General features: G+C 31.1%; 1 long non-coding RNA gene across 1 annotated transcript; it reads right to left on the reverse strand.

Annotated features, from left to right (window-relative positions):
- Nucleotides 1–343: 343 nt before the first annotated feature.
- Nucleotides 344–19,593, reverse strand: LOC124432523. Its single transcript, XR_006944285.1, has 6 exons — nt 18,762–19,593; nt 9,310–9,514; nt 8,998–9,115; nt 8,753–8,903; nt 8,481–8,625; nt 344–702 (listed from the first exon to the last, which is right to left on the reverse strand). It is a non-coding gene; the product is annotated as an uncharacterized LOC124432523 (long non-coding RNA).
- Nucleotides 19,594–20,495: the final 902 nt, after the last annotated feature.

Raw genomic sequence — 20,495 nt, forward strand, 5'->3', positions numbered from 1 at the left:
TTGCGAAAAACTATAAAGTGGCACAGAAAATTGACAATAGGGCTTTTGCTGAATACTAGTGTTGTAAATTCAATGGTGTATATAAACAAGCAACTTGAAAAAATATTTCAGTCATCGATTTTAGGATGAAGTTAGCGATGTATTGAGTGAAATGTTTTGATGATGAAGATTCCATTTCATCAAGAAATTGCGTACAGAAAAACGTCATCATGAACTTAAAAGGGAACCGGAAAGTATGCAAAATGTAAGGCGATTTTGCAAAAAATTCTACGAAAAAAATTCAAAACCGCTAGGAAAAATGAGAGCAAAGAATAGCACTAAAAATTTGGCGACATAATGTGCCGACTGTCCTAGTTCATTTTTTCTTTGCTTACCGTGTATCAATGTGATTCATCGTTATGTGCACAAATAACATGTATATTTTCCTTGTATTGATAAAATTATAATTACATGTTCTGTAAGGCATTAATTTCTTTAAACCACTACGGAATCAATGGTATTATTTAAAAAATTTATTAGATCGATGTTTACCCTAATTATGTATTTTCATCATTCGTCGCGCCGGTGGTCACCAGTGGCCTCCACGGCGCTGTAGCCAAGTCGAGTGCCGGTCATCGGTTACCCCCACGGCAGTCAACGTGATACAATAGATACAGATACGCTTTGCCAAGGCATACCACTGGAACCGCCCAGATCATCCACCTACAATTTCAAAAGAGCGAATTGGCGTAAGTTTGCTAAACATATTGACTCGAAATTACAGAATAATAATCAGCAGCCCACAAATAGAAATCTCTCAATAGAAGAAATAGATGAAAGCATTATGAATCTCGAACAAGTAATTACCAAATCCATTAGGGAAATCATACCTAAAAATCAAGCAAATAAAAATGACTATTGCCAGATATACATTAGCAACAATATTAAGAAGTTACATTCAACAAAGTCCTTCCTAATTACGAGACTACACTTCATTAAATACCGAAGCCCATATAACCACAGCATACAGGAAACATATCGTATTAAAAGATCAATTAAAGCAATTAATAAACGACTACAAATAGAAATATCAAAATCTGTTACATTATATTGGTCATCAATAGCCAAAACATAAACTACAAAGAAGCAAACGAATTTTTTCCGATCATCAACAAATATTTAAGACCACAAAAAAACACCAGTATTGAAAATTTTCGACTTCATTTAAACAAAAACTAATTCAATCAAGAGATTGGTAGAAAAATGCCATAATTAGTTTATGAAAATGAAATACATATCACTGATCCAATGATAAAATTAGAAGTCATGGGCACGTACCTAGAGAAAATCAATTCGCCAAGATACACTAATGAAAATACCATCACTAAAAATAAAACAGATGATACCGCACACAAGTACCATGATATTTTACGAAGAATGAGAAATACCAAATCTACCTTCATGATTTTTTCTGATCAATTTCCAGCACATGATCCGCTACAAAACAAGAATGATATAAAATATTTCATCTCGTTCACCGAAGTCGGAACAATTATCAGGAATTTAAAAAAGAAAATTTCTTATGATCTTGACAAAATCCCATGAATAGTCATCAAAAATTTACCACTATCAATAAGTACCAAGTACACAATTATTTTCAACAACGCCATAAATCACGCATACTATCTAAATAGATGGAAACAAGCAAAAGTTCTACCGATTTAAAAAAAAGGGAAGAATCCAGAAGAATCACAAAATTACAGACCTATTAGTCTTACTATGAAGAACATAAGTAAAATATTCGAAAAAATTACCAAGAAAAACATGGATCATATTAATACTCATAACATCATTCCGAATAATCAATTTGGATTTAAATCTAATTTATCCACTAATCTATATTGAGTACCACGCTACACAAACTAACTTCCAATTTGAATAACTATTTACATAATAAATACTCCATTGGTGCTGTACTGTTATATTTAGAAAAAGCGTTCGATTCTATATGGAAAAACGGACTTATACATAAGGTAGAAGACTAAAAATTTACTGTGGGTTTAATTCTACCGATTGCTAACATGATTGAGGAGAAGACATTTCGCACGTGGGACAGCATCAATTTCTCATCGAAGTCCTTCAAAATAATAGAGGGGTTACAGCAAGGAACCGTCACATCACCAATCCTATTCAACAGTGAACCAATCAACAAGTTTGGCATGAACAACTCTGATAAATTACAATTAATCACTAATGCAGACGACTTAATAATTTATAAAGCAATCAAGGACATAGATAAAATCAGATATACATTATAGGCAGTTATCAATGACATTAATAGTTATTACAAAAACTGGAATTTAAAAAGAAACCCAAGTAAAAGCGAATTAATTTTTTTCAGAAGACCAGTTAAACAAATCTAATACTCTGCAGTTAAAAAAATAGATAGTTTAAAATTAACAACTATTGATACCCACACCAACGAATTAACTGAGATACCGAAGAAACGCATCGTGAAATATTTGGGAGTTCATCTAGATCATCTGTTAAGACTGAATAAACACTACTCGATTCAATTAGAAAAAGCTTTCAAGTTGAATTCGAGAATTCTTTACAAAAAAAATCTTGCTACTAAAGCCAAAATGGTGAGAACTATTTTAACTTATGCAGCTCCTATATTATGGAATACAGGTCCAACTATAATTAAAAAAATAAGAAGATTTGAAACATCTTGCTTGAGATCATGCTTAAGAACGCACGGAACCGCTGAATCAGATTATAAAACGAGAATAAAAAATGAGACCATTTACAACAATGCCAACATCAATAGAATTGTCTGTTTTTCTCTCAAAACAACCAGAAAATAAAGTAGCAACATTGATCGTATAAACGATAGCTTAATTACAGACATTATTTCATAAGCAGAAGACTCAATTCTGAGTAAATTAAATTCAGGCTACATTCCACCTTAACTATACATTTATTGTGACAAAAATGGTCTAATCCAAGACCACAATAATGTTCCACTAAAACCGCCGAAGACATTCTGCAAGAAAACAAATTAATAGTATCGATGATGAAGATAATCAGGAGAACTAGGTTTTCTCGAAAGCACTACTAAATAGAGATGTGAAAACAGACACTTCAATTGTCAATGGCAATGAATTACCGCTAAATCTTTTTAATACTATTCCAACCCATGCAAAAATAAATGAAGGGAACAAAGATGATAACGATAAAGAAGCGGAAGATGACATCAAAATTGAAGCCGTATGCGAATTGATAAAGACGCATTGGCACCTGTATCAAGTAGAGGATACGAACGGCCACGACTAATAAGAAGAGTAAATTTAAAAAAAGTCTAAAAAGCATAATGCAGTTGCCAGCAGCACAACTTACGAGGGGGGAGGGACATTGATCAAGTTGATCTATACGTATGTACTTATTGTTTCATTCTATTCGCTAAATTTGTACAGGATAGACGTATTTCCTATTACTCGTGACTTGTTTTTGTTTATAGTTCTTGTAACGTACATTAACGACCTCTTGTATAATCTCGGCGCGGTGATACAGTAAGCGTACATCTTATGGTCGCTGGCTCAAATATGCCACCAATAAAACTAAAAGTCTCAATATTGGGAGACACTTACTCCACACGGAACACATCAAATAATGAAGTAAAGGATGTATACATGTCCACTAACGATTCAATCTACTGAGCTGAGTCTCTATTTATTAGCAAAATATAGCAAATCTAATACAATTACAAATATGTCAAATTCACACACATCAATTCGAAATGTGGCTACAGGATATACCGACACACAACTCATAATATGGTATCCTCTCTGAAACCTATGCTACACCAACAGGTAACACCAAAACAAATAAAGACAATAAATCTCCTCCTATTTACATTCAGGGTCAAGATTCATATGAGTAAGACTAAATCCTTCTCGAATGTTGGAGTCAATTATTATGTTCCTTTTCACACTAAAAATTGCAATAAGAGTTTTCACTAAGAGGTTTTGTGCTAACTTCTCCATATCACAAACCTTCGGCTCTAAGATTCCTCATTGTCAACACCTGCTTATTTGCTAAATCATTCGTATTTCAAATTTCTTTGTCCTAATAACCAAGTCATCAAAGACTTCGGTAAAATTTATGGTTCTATGGATTTCGTCTAGCTTCGTATTAAGCTTCGGGACATAAGATTTAATGTATATCTCCGTTTTCTATACGGATGGACAACAAAGAAAATCTAATAGCATTTTTAAGTCATTTCTAGTTAACATTTTTGCTAAAATCTTATGCCTTGCGGATCTATAAATTATAATAAAAATATATAAAAATCCACTGATCCTAATCTTTCTGGTCCTAACGAATTATGCCAGATGATCAATCAAGTCCGTCTTGTTGCAGATATAACACCGTCGAGCTAATTTTTTGGATTCCTAACAACTCCCAAACGCGTATCGTCAACTTTCTCTTTTTTCCTTTCAAATGAAAAATCCTCCAACGAACTCATTTTATAGAGAATCGGTTAGGTCTATGATATGTTCAAGAGTTCCGCAATTTCTTGCGAATTCGTTTGAAAATTCTTGAAAGAATTTTGGGAAATCCTCTTCTTGTTCCATCGATAAATTCCTAGAATTTTCCTGAAGCACGTTATTCAAACTATTAATCAATTCTCATGAAACCCTCACTACTGAACCCGAACTTTGTAATACAACTCACCACAATAGCTCCATCAAATCTATCTTTTACAAAAGTCGCACTTTAAGATGCAATCATCTGCAATATTCGTTACCACTAAGGAACAGTTTTCCTGAAAACTTCCCTGACACCACCAAAATTTAAATAATCTGGAATACTTACGAGTCACATTCTCTCAGTCCAAGTGACCTGAGTCTAAGACAAAAACATATCCAATATTTATAGTCAAAACAGTTTTGATGTATACTAATGACTTATCAATTCTAAACCTGCTCGTAACAGTATATAACAATATTTATTGATTATAGACATTCAAAATGGAATTTTATAATAATAGTAGAATATTTTTTCCAGTAATATACTAAAAAAATACCACAATACTCGCAAGAGTTACCATGAAGGCGAATGTGTGTAGTTGTATTGTATGCAAATATGTATGTGTATGTGTAGGTATATTTTTTCAACAGATTTCTATTGAAAGTCTGTAATCGAAAAGTAACCATCTAAAAAATAATATATTCCTTCAATTGAAAGTCTACAGTTAATGAAAAAAAAGTTAAACTTTGTCCTAATTATTTGCAATGGCGAAAAAAATGAGCATAATATTATTTCATAAATCATCTAGTAGTAAGAACTAGTAAAGAAAAAACCTATGGATTTTACAAAAATTTGCATAGTAATGATAGGAGAGAATTTAAATTTTTCCAAAAAGAAAAACAAATAAAATTCTATGCATCGGATTTTGATTTGGATATTGATGATTGAATAGTTGTGATAATTAACTTGATACTATATAAATATATAGTAAGATGCTATTCAACAGATCTTACAAGAATTAATTATTAAGAAGGATATTGAAGATGATAATGCCGAGGAAACTGCAATTAAGTGCGCTAGGTGAACTTAATTTTGTAAACGTCAGAAATTGTTTACTATTACTCTAGCAACCGACATCAACAACTACTTATATTATACTTCATATGATGTATTTTTTTTATTTGTTGATAACAAATAGATAAATTTGCTCATAGAACAAATAAACAGAATAAAAATTAAATAAAATCACATTAACTCAATTTGCACGAATGCATCAATAAATATAAACTAATTTGGATGAAATAAGAAAATTCTTGGGATCAATTTTGTGATGTAAGAGTCAACTCTATAAACAATTATTGCTAAAAAGTACATTGTATAATTTTGATTTACCGCGTACTATCATGTCACAGAACAGATTCGGATTATCATACTTCTCAGCAACTTTCAGTTTGCTGATAACATTACTATTGTTTATAGTAATGGACTTGGGAATGTATTTCGACTGTGGGATGAAAAAAAAAAAAACAAAAAAAATATCAAAAAATATTTAAACTAGGAAAAAATATCATCATTGAGGAAACATTAATTTCATGGTATAAAAGATTGATATTTAAGTAATATATTCCAACTAAAGTCCATAAATAGGAAATAAAATAATTTAAATTATGCTCTCCTAAAGAATATATACGGATATAATAAGGATCTATAGTGAAAAGCCAACTACATTTTGCGACAATACAATAGGACATCCCTAAATTTTCTATATTTCTCAAGTCCCATGGTATTAACATAATGATATCAGAGAAACTGGATTGGCATATAATGTATGTCTGCAACTTACAGGAAAGTTTATCAACCAGGGATGAACATTATACATTGATAATTTCTTTACCTACTATGAATTAACTATATCGTGCCGTCTAAAACAGGAGACTCACATAGTTGAAATAATTAAAAATAATAAAAAATTCATTCGAAGACCTTTTTCAGCATATCAATGATTTACTGGTATGTGAGTCATCTTCAATGGCTGTGTCAAAAGGCATTAGAGTCATATCTGTCATGATATATTCTGGATCGTTAGAAACTGCAGCAGCAATATCTTTACTTACGAAAGTTCCTGCGAGAATTCTTACGACCTTGATCGCTAATAGATTCGCACTTAGAATAATTTTATTCACGTAAAATTTCCATCCGCGCATCCACGGATTATCACTCCTCGTTAGGAAAACGAACTCTGAAGAGAGTTTTTTCTTCGAAGAAATCTTCGCATTCGCAGGAGTTTGAATTCTGCAGCTGCACATGGATTGTTTTAGCAGTAATTACAGAAGAGATTCATCAGTTTGTACATCGGATACAATTAGATATCCTGTTACTGCAAAAGTCTTAAGTTCAAAAACAAGACACGGGCTTCACCTTAATCAGTTTAGGAATTAAAAGAAAGCTTGCAGCAGTGCCCGCTCAACAATAGCGGATGGGTTCTTAGAAAACTTGATTAAGAAATTAATCAAGTATAGCAAATGACAAATTCAGTCATTTATGTGTATCTGTTTAAGGACCGATGAATGCCACCGGCCTTTTAATTTTATAACTCTGTTTCTTCAATGGTTTTTACGAGACGTGAAATAAAAGTATTAGAATCAGCAGGAAAGGAAGATATCCGCTTAAATGTCCAGACTAAAAAAATAAACTACATAAAATTACCCAATCCTAAGCTGTGAGTCGTAGTAATAGGATGAATAACTTATTTAGTCGTTAGTAAGCCAACTTACAAGAACTAGTCACACTTTGGTATTAAAAACGACATAGAGAAAAGTGGTAAAAGCAACTTAACATGTCATGAAATTTCATTAAAATCAGATGATTAATGATAGCTATTGAAATAACAGCGAGTATAGTTTGCGAAACAATAACTGGATATTTCCAACAGATGTGTCTACGTCACATGCTACTCAATACAAGTGACACTATCGTGCCCTATATGATGCATCCGAGCCCATTTAAGAGGAGAGTGGTTATCTTCTTTTATGAATATCACGAGATGGCAACTGAGTGCTGCGTTGTTGTAACATGTGGAGATATTCCTGGTATGCAATAGACGATAAGAATCGGCAAGTTGGCAATAATGTCGTGTAGCAAGGACAAATAGTTACTGATCCATTTTTCATAAAAAGATGCTGCAGCTATCAGCTAACGACCAAGAGACTCTTCGATGATGTCAGCTTTGCTTAAAGTGTCATCGACGTAAATATCTTAAGACCACACTTTCGCGAACTCTAGATGAATGGCTTTTTACCCTAGGCTGATCATACGAAGAACCAAGAAGATAGTAGAAGAAATACAATAATTTACGGTGTTCACTCGGTAATATCATTACCGGAAATAGCCTTACGATACAAAGAGCTAATAGTTCCGTTGACTTAACACTGTTACATCTTACGTACATTTATTTTTTTCACTGCTCACGCTTAATATTTTTATAAATGATATATATTTATAACTCCATACACATGATTGTTCTAATAAAAAAACAATGTCATGACCTGCCATTAGAATTCCCGAATCTATGCATCACGGTCTTCTTTTCGTTCACTTTTTAGTACTTCGATATCGAAATATCGTAATATCGAATGATATCAGGTAAATAAATGCTCGATTTCACAACTAATATCGTGAGCATACATAAACAAAAGAAGAGTTAATTAAATGCATCATTAATTAATAATAGAATTAAATTCAAGATAATACAAAATTCTATTTTAAGGTAATAAAATAGATAAATATATTAAGAAAAAAATGAAAACATTTAAAAATGTACTACTTATGAGTAAATCCAAAAAAGGAATTGTTAATGGTCATGTTCGTTAATAATTGATTGAAAAAATTACAACCAGTAACTCGTACCGATTTGGATCTTTTGTCCTCAACATAATAAATATTGAAGAAATACAATTTTGTTCACTTACTTATTTAAGAAATTCCACGGTCCAAAACATTCATCCTTATTATAGGTTGAAATTAGAGTAGATTGACTCGTAATAAGTCAAAAATAAGATAGATTTACATCAAAGTAAATTGAAAATGAAGTAGGTTGAAGTTGCAGTAGATTGACTTGGTAAATTGATTTGAGAATACAATGATGATATGAAAACAGATTGAAAAAAAAATTGATATTAAATTTTTTATAATAAAATGAATTGTAAAATTATATGACTATAAAATTTCAACATTTACTTACTATTATTGTTCTATAGAAGAAATATACTTAGATTCTTGATCGTCTTCCATGGTGCATTGATTCTAATACGCGATAATTACTTATTGATTAAGAGACAGATAATGAATTTAATTCAATTGGATGTTTCACATATAAAGTATAGTCTATGGAACTGTAAAAAAACAAAAAAGAAACATTATTAAAACTTTATACGAACAAACACTGACTTAATGACTGCTTTGTGTACAATGTATTCAAATACACACGCTTAAAAATACAAACGAATGCAAATTAACAATAAAACTCTAAATCGATTTCACTTTTTTTATTTTATCGAAACAAAGATTGATTCATCCATCACTCCATTAATTGTGCATTAATAATCTGAAATAAAATACAAAAAAATCAGTAGTATTGATAAAAAAAAAATCATTAACAAATATAGACAGAAAATAAGAGGTTACTTGAGTTTTTACTAATATAAAGTAACAATGAAATAAACAAAAATATTACAAAAAAAATTTAATAAACATTAACTATCACCTACAATTTATTAACTTATTAATATTAATTATTACCTAAAACAGAACAACTTCTCTTCCATTAGCTGCATGATGAACAACCGTGTCAATCAATTCATTCCTCCACTATATAAATTTTCTGATCATAATTCCATGCTCAGCGTTCATCAAAATTATGCTTAAGAATTACGCCTGTTTTCATTATTGGTCTAAACACTGTTTTCCATATTTTTCGAGAAGAAAAAGTATCATACAGTATCACCTGCAAAAAAGAAAAAGTTCATATTCCCATTACTGAGATCTAATAATGGAGGACATCTTCTTCCATCTTAACGGAACAAATAAGCGCAAAAAAAGCCATATCTCAAACTGCCAATTGCCTATCCTTGACCAACAAAATATTAATAACGTTTATAGTGCTAATAATTTTATAATAAAAGTACATAGCTTATAATAAATCACAATTATTAATAAATTAATAATTAATTTATTATTAATAATATTATTTATAATTAATATTATTATTTATTTATGTAACAAAATGCTAAGTATTTTCCAAAGTAGGTATCCTATTACTTTGCAATAAAAATTATTTAATCCTATCTCACGACACAATCTTTCATAAATTCATGCATGAATTTATTATAAATTTCCTAAAGCATACTGACTAAAATAGAATAATATATATTCTTATAAGAGAATTAATATATCTTAATATATATTCTTATACCAGAATTTATTTGCAAATTTTTAATAGATACACATAACATATCTTCAGTTACATACGAAAAAGTAGTAAAAAAAGACACTGTACATGTGAAATTTTCTATTCGTATTATATTATATATTAAAAATTATTCGTAACAAATGCTTCTAGAATTTAATAAAACTATGTATTATAACATAAAATAAAACAGCTTTATGCATAAATATAAAGCTTTTTCAAATATTCCAAAAATCGAGATCGTAGATAAAATCTTCCTCCTTAAAATAAAACCGCGTTCATAAAAATCGATTAAAAATTACTCTTGTTCTCATTATTGGTATAAATGCTGTTTTCCATATTTTTCACAAAGAGAAAGTTTCGTACAGTGGTCACCCTCGAAATCTGTGGCAAAAAAGAAAAAGCTCATATCCCCATTACTGATTTTCATAGATATTGTTAAATTTAAGAAAAAATTGTAGTTCGTTTTTTATTTTATAAACTAGAAATGAAGAGATTTTATAAGTAATGTGTAGCATATTAGTAAGCGTCTAAATTCATAATTCAGGAATCAGTTTTGAAGCTAATGATTCCGTTGGTACCTTTTTTGATTTTACCGATAAAAATAATTAATAACTTTAATTACTTTTGCTTATTTGATAATTTAATAAGATATTACTATCCAATCTCTTATATTTATTTCTCCTACTTGATGCGAGTTTCGGGATAACCTATTCTGTATAGGACAAAGGCAGCAGTACAATTTTTCTAGATGACAAATGTATATAAAGTATATATATATACATTTGTCGATTATTTTTTTTAATGTAATAATTAGGGAAAATATACACTTATAAATTATATTTTTCTCTAGCATAGATTATTATAAGACTTTTTTTATATATCATCATCAAAAAAGATATAAGAAAATTCAACAGAAAATATGATGTAATAATTTCTCGATCTAGATGGCAATTTCATTTTCGCGAATATCTTTTAAACGCAACATTTTCCAAATTTGCGAACATTAAACTATAGAAATTGTATGTTTTGCTACTGATTAATATATTGGACGAAATTGTAACTTAGAAAAGAAAAGCTAATTATCTGTAAATAGGAGGACGATGAAGTCCCGTGAAAAGCTGTTGGAGCACGCGAATCCAAAATAAGAGCAATGGTAGAGAAACCGGTAGAGACTTGTACTTTTAGTGGAACTCATCTGGCAACAGCGGAAAAGATGTTCTCAACCTTGTTCTCAATCTTACGATAATAAATAAATTCGAAAATACAATGAATCAAATAATAAATAAATCTGTGCAATAAATTTGAATCCGTTCCATAAATATTTTAAAGAAACAATATTTATCACTATCTATTCATTGTTATCTATAAATCTCTAATAATATAGAATTTATAATTAAAATGAAATATAACAAATTGTTAGAAATCAGGAATCATTGGAAATGTTCGGTCAGTGTTTAGAAAGAAGAAATTTGCAGCGAAGAAATAATTTTGAATAAATAACTAATATGCATAAAAAACTTTCAATTGACAATGAAGGTTTTTACACCAAACCTTCATTATATATATATATATATATATATATATATATATATATATATAATCTTATTTTTTATAGTAACTCGTTTAATTAGGGTGAAATGATAAACGAAAATATATTTCTCTGCGAACAAAGAAACAACAATTCACGTTTATTGTTCACTCTGTTAAATTTTATTTACTAATTATCATTCACACGGTTAAATTTTGTATTGCACTCTCGTATTACTTCTCTCGTCTACGTTCTATTTCTTACTGCCCGTTTCTCTCTCCAAATCTTAACGGGTCGATTTGTAGGTAACAAAAGAATTTGTAGATAACAAAAGACAAAGGAAGGGCGGGCCATGAGACGCGCGACAAATCTACCTGAAGAAAGTATACTTTCTTTACATCTCCCCGAATAAAATGTCTACAATTTTTAGTCCTCTTCTCCATCTTCTGCTATCGGAAGTAGTTTTGTTATGTGGAAGAACCCGGTTTCTTGTTTTTGTTTCCCTGTTTTTATTTCGTATATAGATTCTGAAATTTTTTTTATTAGGGCCAATTTTCTGTTCGTCTAACTTCTTTCTATTCAACTTATTGCCATCTTCTATATATACCAAATCTCCTGTGTTAAACTGGTGATTCTTTCTATTCTTGTTAAATATTCTTTTGTTATATTCATGTAATTTTTTTGTTCTTTCTAGTGCTAGTTCTTTATCTCTTATCCAATTTTCTTTATCATTTTTTCTTTTTTTATCTCTTCGGGTAAAATGCTGGTGATTGTGCCATCTAACAAATATTTTGGCGTGAAGCCGGTTACTGTATGCTTTGTTTCATTGTATTTATCCACACATTCTTTAGCGATCGTTATCCAAGCTCTTTTTTTCCTTTCTCGTTTATCTTGCATTTTATTTTGTTTACTAATGTCTGATTCAGTCTCTCATTCAGACCGTTGGGGAAGGGCGCATTGACAGCCGTAAAAATTAGTTTCGTATCCTTTTTTATGAGAAATTCCTTAAATTCTTTTGAGTTTATTCCCGGGTATTGATTTAATATTTAATGATCTATACCTAGACGAAATAGTAGAAACAGACATAGTAGAACCCACACAGGAAAAAGAACACCAAATAGATTTAAAGGGTATATCGGGACAATTTATGATCGAAAAAGCGAGTATCATTCCTATTTTGTCGGTTTCTAGTATTTTATTTATCAGCTTGATGAAATCTGTTGCACTCTGGGTTTTTGATGTTATCATGAACGCGTATCTTGTAAAGTGATCCATCAGTAGGTGGAGGTATCTTTTTGTTGATCTTTGTCCTCCGAAGCCTCCAATGATATCTATTGACATGATTTCGAACGGTTTCGTTGCCGGTCCTAATTGTGACATCCGTCCATATTTTCCTTGCTCACTGTATTTGTTCTTAATGCATATTTCGCAGTTTTGGCAAACTTTTTTTATATTTGCTGTCATTCCTTTAGCTGTGTAATAAGGAGATATTCTATTTGTCATTTGTTTGATCCCTATATGACACCATTCAGAATGTATTTCTTTAATTAATTTTAAGTTTAGTTCTGTAGATAAGATTATTTTTTCTTTGTTTCTAATTTTTTTATAGAATATTCCGTCTTTTTCTATTAGTCCTGTTTTGGTTTTCTGCAATGTTATATTTTCTTTTTAATCTGTTTTTATTTCTTTTATTTCTATTAGATTAATTATTTTTAATATTTCTTCCGTATTTTCGGATGATTCCAGTACTGGAGGATTTCTGCTTAGACTATCTGCTTCAGCGTTATCTTTTCTCGGAATATACTTTATTTGAAAGTCATATTGAGATAAATAATATGTTAATTCTCCAAGTTCTTCATCTGTTCTAGCTTTTATGTCCATACCTTCTAATGGTTTATGGTCTGTGAATATCGTGAATTTTCTTCCGATCAACCAATGTTGCCAATACTTTACCGCTTCCTTGATTACCAGGCATTCTAAGTAAATTGCTTTTTTTCTCTTTTGTGAATCATTTAATTTTTTTGAAAAGAATGCTACTGGCTTTTCTTTACCATCACTCTGTATTTGCTTAAATATCGCACCAATGCCTTCCAGTGATGCATCTGTGTAAATCCTTATTGGTAAATTCCTGTCAAATATTTGCAACACTGGTTGAAAGCATAATAGATTTTTTATACCTGTGAAGGATTTTTCACACTCTTCAGACCATATGAACTTTTAGTTTTTCCTTAACAGTTTATGTAATGGGTCTATTAGTATTGAGCTTTTCGGTATGTATTCGTGATAAAAATTTATTTTTCCAAGAAACTATCTAATATTCTTTTGAGTTTTTGGAGTAGGAAAATTTTGTATTGAAATTAGATTATCTTTTACTGGTCTTACTGTATTGTGCTCTATTATGTGTCCGAAATATTTCACTGATTCTGTTGCAAATGTACATTTTTTAAATTCTAGTCTGAAACCTTCGTTTACTATTGCCTTCATTACTCTTTCTATGTGTTCTATGTATTCTTCAAATGATACTGAAAAAATTAATATGTCGTCTATGTAATTCTCTGAAAAATCTTTCAACTTATGCTTTCTTAGAATATTAGATAATATTCTTTGGAAAATGGCTGGTCATGTTTTTATTCCGAACGGTAGACATGTCCATTGGAAGTATCTCTCTTGAGTAACGAATCCAGTTTTTTGTCTATCTTCAATACATAATGGAATTGACCAGAAAGCGGAATTTATATCTAATGTGGTGAAGTATTTACAGTTTCTTGCTTTTAATATTAAATCTTCTATTAATGGAAATAGTTGAGCTTGTGGTGTAACTATCTTGTTTAATTCACGGAAATCTATACACAATCATGATCGTTTGTTCTCATCTTTTTTGAATGCCAGAGTTACTGGTGCTGCAAACGGACTATAAGATTCTTCGATCAATTTATTTTCTAACAGTGTTGCTACTTGATTTTCTATCTCTTTTTTATCTTCTATAGTGCACAGATATGGTCTTTTACTGCAGTATTTATCAACCAGTAAGTCTATTCGCGTTTCGTAGTCCGAAACGGTGCCTACATCATATTTGTTTTTTGCAAATATAAAATTATATTTTTCTATAAGTTTTTTTATCTTTGTATTTTTTGTATTATCCATATGATTCAGATCTGATCTAAATTCGTCCTCATTCACATGTTCGTTAAAATTTATTTCAACTTCTTTTATTTCTTTCTTTGTATCCAATGTACTTATATATTTTTTTGTCTGTGTTTCTCTCTTTCGAGATATCTGTAAGTTTTCATCTTAAGTTAGTTTGAATTTCTTTATCATATCCAACCTAATAATAAAATCTTCAAAATCATTTCTTTCTACAATGAATACATCCACGTATTCTCCTTTATCGAAAATTTTTATTTTAATGGTTACTAAACCTTTTGTTTGTGTCACACCATTGACTGTTTTTAAAAATATTTTGTTTTTATCTTTTATCTCTTTTTCTTTTTTTTTATTTTAACTAGTCTCGAATTTATTAGAGACTTGGGAACCTGGATCATATGTTCCGCTTACTTCTATCTTCTCTTCTAATACCATCTTTACTTTGATCAATGGTGTGGTTATTCGTTTTTTTGTTCCTTGCATAGGTCTATTTCTATCATCAAGTTGCTTTTGTTTATTCTGGTTTCTTTTGTGTTTTCTTTTTTAAACCAACAGGCGTCCTCTGAATGATATCTAATTCCTTTGTTTAGTTTTTCACAGTTCTTACATGATCTTTTTTCTTCAAATTTCTTGTTGTTATCTTGTCTTTCCTCTTTCTTTTTTTTTAAATTGTTCTTACTTAGTAGATTTTCATATTTCTTTATCTCCTGTAATAGTTCTGTTGAGTTTTGACACTTTTATCTGTCTACTTTATCTCTTATAAATTCTGGTAGTCCTGCTGCTATAAGCATTATCAGAGTCTTCGTACCTATATTGTTGTCCATATCGAGTAGTAGTTTTTCCTTCTTCATAGCGTACTCCATCAGTAAACCTTCCTTATATCTGTAAGATGTAGCGTATATATCTGTATACCATCCCTTGTCTGCAAATGATTTCAAGAACTTTTGTTTCCATTCGTACCAACTAGCCTCCATTGTTAACGCTGTTAATGTTGCTGAGTGCCAGTCTAAACATGCTCTGTCAAGGAATAATCTTAGGATTTCGATTTTTGTGTTATCCCTTTTAATTTTGAATCTTTGACATTCTCTTTCAAATGTCTCCAACCATTGTTCTGCATTTGAATATTTGCACACAAATTTTTCGATCATAAATTGTTACGATATCCTTTAAATCTACTATTTCGTCTAGGTATAGATCATTAAATATTAAATTACCATTCTCATCGAAATACGTACTTTCCATTTCCTGTGTGCATTTAATCCATATTTTTTTCTCGTGGCCTCTTTGATTGAGGCTTTTTTTCATTATCTTATAGCTTTCCGTTTTTATTAGTTCGCTGTGATTACTTACAAACTTCTCATTTTCCGGCAATATATATTTTTCTTTGTCCTCTGTTGTGACAAAGATTATAGCAATCACGTTTGTTTTTCTGTCGCTTGGTGATGCGACACATTTAAATGAGAACTGTAGTTTTCTTTCCATTATAAACCAAAAATTGTCGTTTTATAATAACTCGGATCTATTAGGTGAGGTGATAAACGAAAATATGTTTCTTTGCGAACAAAGAAATGAGTCTTTATTTATTAATCATAACTTAATTGCTATTTAATCTTACCTGTGAACAAAGAAACGACAATTCACGTTTATTGTTCACTCTGTTAAATTTTATTTTCTAATTATTATTCACACGGTTAAATTTTGTATTGCACTCTCGTATTACTTCTCTCGTCTACGTTCTATTTCTTACTGCCCGTTTCTCTCCCCAAATCTTAACGGGTCGATTTGTAGGTAACAAAAGAATTTGTAGATAACAAAAGACAAAGGAAGGGCGGGCCATGCGACGCGCGACAAATCTACCTGAAGAAAGTGTACTTTCTTTACATATATATCGCCCGCCCTTCCTTTGTCTTTTATTATCAACAAATTCTTTTGTTACCTACAAATCTAGCCGTTAAGATTTGGAAGAGAAACAGGCAGTAGGAAATAGAACGTAGAAGAGAAAAGTAACACGAGAGTTTATAAGAAAATTTACATTAGATAATATATTAAATAAAATTTAAATAATGTGAATAATAAACGTAAATTGTCGTTTCTTTGTTCACAGAGAAACATATTTTCGTTTATCACCTCACATAATCAATCTGAGATATTAAATATATATATATATATATATATATATATATATATATATATATATATTTGTCTCGATCATTCATTTTCTTACTGAAAGAAAGGGAGAGAGAGGGAGTGGGAAGAGGGAGAAAGGGAAAGTAATTGTTTTCCTAAATTAATATTTAAATAAATGCTTAAAGTAGAAACTTATAGATAAGAACAAAAAAAGCAGAATATAATTTTCAAATAAGAAAATTTAACTTACAGTATTCATCGTATATATAAAACTAGCTCTTTTCTTGCAACTTCACCTTCGTCGACAGATCTTAGAACATCCTTCCAAAAATATATGTAGTAAATAAGTCTTGACATTATTTCCTTTTCTCTGTTTATTCCCATCTACTTTAAAATCTCTCTTTGTACTGTACGTATATCAAAACAAAGAACTAATAACCTTACAAATTGTTTTTATTTATTTACTCAAGTCTATTGTTCTAAATTGTACTAGAATATTTCCTTTTGACCTTATTCCTCGTTACCTTACATATTTACATATACATATGTTTACACAGAGAATAACTTTTAAATGAAAACAAGAAAATATTTCCACTATTTATGAATGTATGGAAAAAATGTTGAGAACAAAGTCACCTTTCAAAGGACACCTATTATGATGGAAAGAATTTTTTCTAAAGGTTTAATTTTTTTAAAAAATTTCAAGATCATAAATATTTTATTAAATCTACGATTAGTTTATATAAATTGATTTCTCTTGTCATTCTGAATAAAAAAGTATAAAACTACAATTTCGAAAAATGATTAGTTTGCGAGATATTTTGGAAAAATTATTTATGGTAGACAACACAGTCGCAATCATACATATGAATAATGAAAAATATAGAAAAATTAATTATAGATCAATATAGGAAGATTAATTCTCTCTCTTTCTCACTCTCTCCCTCTCCCGCCCCTATCTCTCTAACCCCCTCGACACACAACCACACACAAACACAACAAACAAACACATATATATTCAGAGATTAATTTTACCTCTTTGGCTGTACTTGACAGCAAAAAAATGACGTAATACACATCTCTATATACTTTAGCATTTTCAAAGTATAATTTTATAAATTTGAGAATCTTCTTTTGTAAGTATCAATCTATTATAATGGGTTATAGCCATTGTTGGAAGTTTTGGAAAGTACAGTAAATTGAATTTTTAATTTTTACTTTGTAATATTACAATTAAAGAGTTTTTTATCAGATAATTTTTTATTAGACCCAACACAAATAGTAATTCTCAAAAAAAGCCATCCCATTTCAATAAACAACTTAAAAATCTTACACCAAGAGAAAGATTATGACGACTTCGATGGCATTAGAGCATGGTGCAATTAATAGTTACTATTACAGTGTCGCTTAAGTCAATTATTTTTCACTAAGCAAAATACAAATCTTTGTGAAATACACGTATATGTATGATATATGGATATACATATATACGTATGTATATAATATGACTAACCATATAAGTTTATATCATATCTAGATATAATAATATTTAGAAGTGAACAAGTCACATTAACCTTAAAATGTCTTTAACACTACTTCGAAGTACACAATGAGCTGACAAATGACAAGCAAATATCCACATGCGCAGAAACGACATTACTTTCCGGTCCACCTAATAGTAAAATTTCACTACGGGAAAAAAAACAATTCTAAGTACTATAATAGAAGTACTTTAAGTAAATAAAAGACTTAAAAATGAAGAAAAATTAATTGAAGTACTTTAGTAAAGGTACCGTAAGTAAATAAGGACTTAGAGAAAAAAAAATATATTTTTTTTAATTATAAAGTATTTGACCATACAAGCACTCCACTATTTATTTGGAGGAGTTCCATCATGGCTCTATTTTTGCAGTCACGTTCCTATGGCGAAACTTTGAAAATTTTTTAAAATTCGAAAATATCGGAAAATTTTATTTCCCTTACAACGGGCGAAAAGATCTGTAGAGCCGTGCCTGAAGCCTCGGGCGACAAGGTCTGCAGAGCGATGCCTGAACTTCCGTACGTTTCCCACGCTTTTAAGAATTGAGGTTAGGAGTAACGCATGTGCGCCAACTGTCAAAAAATAAATAAGGTGCACTCATAACATTACAAATGCTTTTGTCTAATCCAACAGCCAATCACAGTACGGCGTGAATTTAGATGCAAATCCACTTCCGTCTTGCAACTGAAATTATCAGTTAAATTCACCGTTCGTCCATAGAATATAAAATGCCACTTCCGCAAAAATGAACATAACCTCCGGAAAATTACATAGCACTATTCATTTTCACTAATTATAGAGTAATTAATTAATCCCCAGTATTGATTATTATCTCACTTTGTTCACCACACTCTAATTAACGAGTGAGATGTAAAATTTTCAGGAAAAATAAAAAAATCGAAAAAATTTTCACAAAACACGAAGCACACAACACATCCCATTCCGTATCGCAGCCATGATGGAACAATATAATGTAAAGGTGAACACCTATAGGGTGCCTGCACCTATGCTACCTCGCCCATTACGGCATACGCTACGAAACCACCTAAAGACAGCAACCACCATAGCCGAGTGTCCGAATTCGGAAAAACACAAAACTCCTGCCGGCGAGATAAGGTGAGCGGTTTAGACACATCCTCGCAGCAACGAATCACCACGCTGATGTCGGCTGTGCCCACGGGAAATCACGGAAAGACCCGCTCACAATGCCACGATACTTGACACTAGTTCCGTAGGATAGGATGGGATTGGTAGGATAGCAAGTTTTAGGGAGAGTATTGGGTTGTAGTGAGAAGAAAAAAAATAGGGAGATGCATGCGAGCATCTTCGACCTTATCCTATTCGAGAGTGATTTAACCTGAAAAGATTACAGACACCCATTTTCATCACCAGAAGTCCGACAATCCCACCTGAACAGGATTTATGAACTAATTACCCTTAATACAGGTGGTTTCTTTACAAAATCGTGAAGAGGGAAAAGGCCTCAGCTGTGAAGACAAAATGTCTCGTTGCTTTTGGCCAGTTCTATACGCAGAATATTTCTTCTAGGGCAACTCTCTGAGGTTCGAAAACCGTACTTTCGATGATGTGATCCGAAATCGTGTCCTCTTCGCCACACTCGCATATTCCATCCGTGACGAGATTCAGCGACCTTAGTTTTACCTTGAAAGCCCCATGACCAGAAAAAAATTGTGTTGAAAAATAGTTTGTTTGGAGAGGTGAAACAGGCACCCATCCTTTTCTTGATGTCCGGAAAAAAAGCAAATGTCGTCCTTCCTTTAAAGGAATTCTCTCCCATCTCGACTGTTAATTTGCAAGGATTTCCTCGTCGATCTGTTCTACTAACGCGCGCTTAAGCTTCATGCCTTCCAATTTTCGAGTAGCTTTCTCGGTGTTCCTGTTCTTCCTAAGGTTGTATAATCTCCTTCGTTTGTTTAACTGGAAATTAATCAAGGGCTCTCCTGCTACGACGCAGAGAGATTCCGTTGCGATTGTGCGATACGTGGATGTGACTGTAATAAGCGCCGGCCGTTGAGTCGTACTTAACTTCTTGGGGATCCCCTCCGTGCAGAGATCGGATCATATGATCAAATTTTTATTATTTTCTGATTATAAAAACATGTAATTTAGAATCATATATATATATATATATAGAATAGGATCTACAAATATAGCAT

Source organism: Vespa crabro, chromosome 25 (genome assembly GCF_910589235.1).
Source record: "Vespa crabro chromosome 25, iyVesCrab1.2, whole genome shotgun sequence".
Classification (NCBI taxonomy): Eukaryota; Metazoa; Arthropoda; class Insecta; order Hymenoptera; family Vespidae; genus Vespa; species Vespa crabro.